The 5,801-nt window shown below is 59.4% G+C and overlaps 2 protein-coding genes across 2 annotated transcripts in view; one reads left to right on the top strand and one right to left on the bottom strand.

The window, feature by feature from the left end:
- LOC113218021 (protein takeout-like) overlaps nt 1-5,801 on the bottom strand; it is a 244,964-nt gene that overhangs the window by 90,860 nt on the left and 148,303 nt on the right. The gene's annotated exons all lie outside the window — the stretch shown is intronic.
- Nucleotides 1-5,801, top strand: part of LOC113217995 (endoplasmic reticulum mannosyl-oligosaccharide 1,2-alpha-mannosidase) — a 15,685-nt gene that overhangs the window by 1,224 nt on the left and 8,660 nt on the right. The window lies entirely within an intron of this gene.

Here is a 5,801-nt window from a genome sequence, read left to right on the forward strand (position 1 = left end):
GGGGGGGGCTTCCCTCTGGTGTGACACTCTGATGGTCTCACTGCGCTGCGCTGCCCGACCCGGCTCGACCCCGGCCCAGGCCCAGGCGAGCACACCGCGCAAGACCGCAGCACTCAAACCCCAATGCAGCAGAGTGCAACAGGTGATTGTTTTTATCGAGTTTATTCAGACTCCTCCCGACGCATACGCTATGATGTGCGGCGCGCAACGAAAAAAACTACGAAAAGCAAAAACAAAAATAAAACGGTTTGCTACGGATGGTTCTGCGTCGTGCGGATGCCGTTTGTTTTCGTCACGAGCCCAAAATACATGCGACACCAGCCATCACGACAACGAGGAGCACAACACCACAGCTCGGCTCGCGGTGCTGCCTGGCGTGGCGCGGCGTGGCACTAGAGGCGGGGTGGTGGACGGACAGGATGGCCACGTGTAGCGAGAGAGATAGAGAGAGAAACCTCGGCCACAAACAGCTCTACACGCACAGAAAACAAAATAATAGGCAAATCCGACTCCAAAACAAGACTCAAGGACACGAGGATGATTAGCGCGTAAAGTTGTCAGGCAAAAGCCGTGATCATTTATTTCTCGCAGTGTTGCCCTATTTCCTCTAGAGCGCCCTAAATGTAAGTGACTCGCGGGTTATGGGCCTTGCGGCTGGCCGTAGGCCGCAGCACCTCGCCGCAGATTATACAACGACTCTGCCGATAGCGAGTGTGCGCCCCTCCACCTCCCGCACCGCGTACTCGGACTCGAGCAGCGGGGAGACGTCGCACCCGCGACCGCCGAACCGCCCGCGAGGGAGCCGAGGGAGGCCCTCTCAAGTGGCCCATTCCGACAACAACAAAAACGACACTTCAGCGAGCAGGGAAGGCCGCGCCGGAAAATTCCCCTATCATAGCCAAACTAGCTGGAACTTTAAAGTCGCAGAGTACATGTCGGGCTGCACGCGCTGTGCCGAGTACAGCCTACACAGTCCGCCCTGCAGACCACTAACGTACGTGCACCGCGTCCAGCGTGGTGGAAAGGTCCCAGCCACATCAGATCGCTCGGAGCGGTCCACTCCACTGCTTTCGCCCTAGGGTCGCACAACTAGGGTCGCCCGCCCGGCCCGTGCAGGCAGGCCCCACCCACCCAATTCCCAGCTCATCATCCAATTCACCTTGAGAGCTAATGTTTCATTCGTCCACTTTATTCCCGTGCAGAGGGGTCTCTCTGTCTCCATCCTCCTCACGAGGGGACCATCCTCACCCTCATCAGCAGCGCTCGGCACAGACCGCCCGGGAGGTAGGCAAAGGCAGCATGCGCGTGCGCGCGCGCGCGGCGGGCGGCCTACCCCAGCCTTCGCAGGCGCGCAAGGTCAACAGGCGGAATTTTAATTTTCCAACAAAATATTTTTGGGAATTTTTTCAAGGATTTTTAGTAAATGTCTGAGTTTTTCCTCACAAGTTTAATTTTTCCCAATTTTTTTTTCCTAGAAATATTTTGTATTTTTCAATTTTTTCCAGGAAAATGTCGGACCTTAAAATTCCTTGAGGAGGCGGGGCAAGAGCGCCGGCCTCCGGGCTCCTCCGCACCACCGGGATGTAGGTGACCAAGGGCGCGCGCGCCCGCGGTCCACCACCCCGGCACGCTGGGCTGGGCCTTGGCTGGGCTGGCCCGCCGCCAGGGATAAGACCAAGACCATTGTGCGCTTGTTTGGATCCTCTTTAGGCAGGGCGCGTGTTTTCGCGTGCGCTGTCCACGTGCTGGCGCGTCTATCTGTGTGTGTGTGTGTGTGTGTGTGTGTGTGTGTGTGTGTGTAACTGAGTACGTGTGTGTGTGTGAGGTGTGTGTGTGTGTTTGTGAGTGAGTGTTTTTCGCAGTCCCCGTGGCAGCTTCACAAAAGCCCGTCGCGTCGCTCGGCTGACACGCGATTATTCTTCACAGAGCTTCACAAGCGGCAGCAGCAGCAGCTAGGACCTCCACAGCACCATCCTCATAATAAAAATTTACTTGACCGCCCAGCCTATGGTGAAGTCCGAGTGAGAGAGAGAGGTGTGGACGAGGAGGGGGTGGTAGTGGTGGCGCACGCCCGGGGCAGGCACCCGCCACGCACCGGCCACGCACCCGCGGCCGGCCGCGCGCCAGAAGGCGCAGTCCTGCCAACGGCCTGTAAGAAGCGCTTCCTGGCCGAAAGCGACGCGAACGACGAACCCAAAGCGCGCGCCCAGCAACAACACACGCCGTCACAGGTTGCTACCAGGACACGACCTCCGCCAAAACAAAATCCTGGGCGCACGGGCCGGTATTGGTGGGCATGGTGGTGGGGTGAGCTAGGCGGGGAGGGATCGTTAGAGAGCGTTTTATTGTGTCGGGGCGAGCGAGTGCGGCCGTAAATGTAAGCGGAATAAGGAAGGCGGCAGGCGACGAGATAACAGCCCCTCCTGCCCCTCCTCTGCCCGTTACTTTTAGGTTTCGGCTCCCTCCCCATTCACCCCCTCCCCTCTCGAGCCACAACAGCCCGCTGACACACAGTTATCCATGCATATGTATGTGTGTACACCTTTGGTGTGAGCGTGGCACAGGCAACCGATAGAGGAAAAATAAAAGCAACGCCGTGCATGTGTGTGTGTGTGTGTGTGTGTGTGTGTGTGTGCGTGAGTGTAATGGCAGAGGACACCACAGCAAGGTCGCCAAGGTCACAGTCAAGGTCGGGCGTGCTGGGCCGGGCTGCACCTGTACACGCGGCTATAGCCCGCGCGGGGCAGGTCTCTCTGCCGCGGCCCGCGGCCGCGCGGACAATAGAGTGGAGGAGCGAGAGAGTGTGAGTAAAGAGAGCACAAGGTGAGGAGGACCCGCGACACAGGGCCGGTGCCGGTCGGTGGTGCCGCCTGCTCCGCGCGCGCAGCCACTCGGACGCAAATAGCACCGGCCGCTGGGCGCAACGCCCCTGCTGCTGCTGCTGTTGCTGCTGCTGCTGCTCAGCGGGCAGGGAAGGGGAAGGGAAGTCCCGCGCAGTGCACAAAACGCACCGGCACAAAGACACAGCCCCGCGCGGCACGCGCCGCTACGCCGCCCCCCCCCCCCCCCCAATAAACATGTCAACAACTTTGATAGTTGAATCGATTAGTATGATGGCATTTTATCTATGCAGATGATTGATTGGTTTTATCATTAACTTGACATCATGGTCTGCTTTCGACCAATCAATAGTCACAGCAGTGATTGTGATTAATGCCACGTGCAGCAGCGAATAACTCTGATGTAGTCTCGATGCTGCCATATAATGGTCGCAATTCTGACGCCCGAACTATGGGGGACGCTACAGTTAGAGGCCGGCGGTGTGGCTCCGCGGGGGCGAGGCGCCGATGTTGTTGACGCCGCTCCTCTCGGGCCCCGGCTCGTCTAGGCAACCAGGAAGAATACATAACAAGCCGTCAGACGTGTCTGCGACATTATCAGGACCTAGCGAGCAGGGCGGCGCGGTGGAGGCGCGGCCGAGCGCGCTGGTACACGGCGTGCTCAAAGAGGTGAACAGCCGGGATGGATTTATTTCTGCGACAACCGGAGAAGTCGGTACGATGAGACGACATGTGTAGCTTCTTACGTTTGTTCGCGTGAAGTTCAAAGTCCTGACCAATGCGACATGAGACGTGCTGCTATGCTCTGCTCGCGTGCACCGTTTGCAATCGGGAAGCGAGTGAGTCAGCGGAGGCGCGGCAAGTCGGACGCTCGATAGGGACCGTCGTGGAGATGGCACGGGCGTGCGCGTGCACGGAAACCGAGTATGCGCGTCACCCTCGCCTTCGGGAAGCACCATCAGGTACACCACCGGGCGCGCGCACCGGCATACACATGACGAGTACGGCCCGGCCCGGCCCCGGCCCGGCCCCGGCCCGGGGCAGACTCCACACAGCTAGTAACAGCTGAGCGGAGATGATAGCCGTCAAGGTCACCGCCAAACCCGTCCCGCCGCGCCCACCCGGCTGGCTGTAGCTATAGCTGTAGCGGGCGGGCGGGCGGGCGGGGGGCTCAAGTCAGCCTGGCCCAGCTGCTGGACGAGTCGTCGCGCCGGGCCACCAGCTGGACAGCTTCGAGACGATCTATTTTTCAGGTCACGTGTTCCTATTCGACTTGTTCTGAACCCCAGTGGTGGTGACGTTGGAACGTCGGAGGGATTCGGATGGAAAAGCCGTATATACAACAGTTCCCAACGCAGTGTGTCGCGTCCGTCTCGTCCTTTCGGGGGGGATCATGGAGGATGAATCGGCGAATGGGAACTGAGAAAATTGAGAAGAAGTAGACGGGGAGAGGGGGGGGGGATCAGCTGAGACGTCTTGGCGTGGAGCGACTGGTATAAATTTAGATTCTCTCCACGCGTAAACTCGGCGCCACGCCCGGGAGGAGCGCAAGATTCACGCGAACAGGGAATAAGACGTATGGCGGATTAGGACTTTGTCACGCTTACTGTACGCGCGCCGACGTCTGGCGTCGGGGCCGTGGTGGTGGGCTGGAGGTTGCCCGAGAACCGTATCCACGTTGCGCCTGCGTCCGCGACCCCACCAGGGTTGCCCAGCGCCACGGTGGTGGGAGGGGCACTAGCAGTTCTACGGGCCCGATTAGAGCAAATTTGCGTTAGTACAATGTTTTAAAACAAAGCCTTCAAGCCGACCCAAACGTTTAAAAATTTACAATTTTATACTGTTGTTAAATTATTATGCATTATTTGTAGCAGAGTAGACGTCTAGCTCGACACCCGGCCCTTTAGACGGCCTTCCGATAAACGGGCACAAGGTTGGCGGGGCGACGCGGTGCGTGGAGCTCCAAGGGATGACGAGAATATATATTTCTTCTCGTTGACGCCGCCGCCCTCCGCCCTCCCTTCCTCCTCCTCCCTGTGCGCTTCTCATCTCGCCCAGGTGTCGGTGTCCGTGCCAAAAAAATAAAGAAGCAGTGAAGGAGGGAAGCGAATTTGTCGGCGTCCATTGCTTCTGCCGCGCCCCTTTCTCCATCAACCCTGACCCTCTCCTCCGCCAGGGCCTTGCTCGCCTCGCCGCGGTGCGCAGTCACGCGGCCTCCGCCCCCTCCGCACCCCCCGGGTGCGTGTGGACCTCCTCGCGGCAGGCCACGCCCCCCTGCAGGAGGAGGAGGGGTGTTCAAACCACCGCAGCCCCTTCCCTGCCGCCCCTGTGAACCATGCCGACCGATCGATTTCCTGGCATTCCTGGATTCACCCCCTGGAAAAGCGGGTTTCAGGAAGGAAAGCACTCCTGTAAGGCATTTCCAGGAGGTACTCTAATTGATGGACAGTCTAGGCTGAGCGTGGTCCTGCTGGACCAGCAGGTGGCCGCCCCCTTGCAGGGGCGCCAAGAGCACCACACGTTCGAGTTCGCAGGGAGGAGGGTAGTATGGACAGTCCGGCCGCCTAAAAGGCTGGCAATTTGCACAACAAAGCCCCTGTATTTGGGGCACCCCTCCCACCCCGCGGGCCCTGCTGACGCCTCCCTTGAACGCCCTGCCTCACGTTTACAAGTGGGCGAGTCCGCAGGGACGCGTGGCAAAAAGGGGGCGGGTCCTTGGGCGGCGAGGGGGCCATTTGCACGGGATACGTATGACAGTGACATAGCGGCGAACGGAAGTATTTCATTCGGTGCGGCGAGAGAGTCGCGGCTCGATTCGCTATAGGTGGCGTGCCGAGTTGACAAAAGAGTTTCAAAACGCTTCCCCCTATTCCAGTCACATCGCACACGCAACTTCCCTCATTTCCTCCGCTCCAGCCCCAGCCAGCTGGGCGTGCGCGCGGGCCGGGGGCCAGGGGGAGG

Source organism: Frankliniella occidentalis, unplaced genomic scaffold (assembly GCF_000697945.3).
Source record: "Frankliniella occidentalis isolate FOCC.00 unplaced genomic scaffold, Focc_3.1 Scaffold32, whole genome shotgun sequence".
Taxonomy (NCBI): Eukaryota; Metazoa; Arthropoda; class Insecta; order Thysanoptera; family Thripidae; genus Frankliniella; species Frankliniella occidentalis.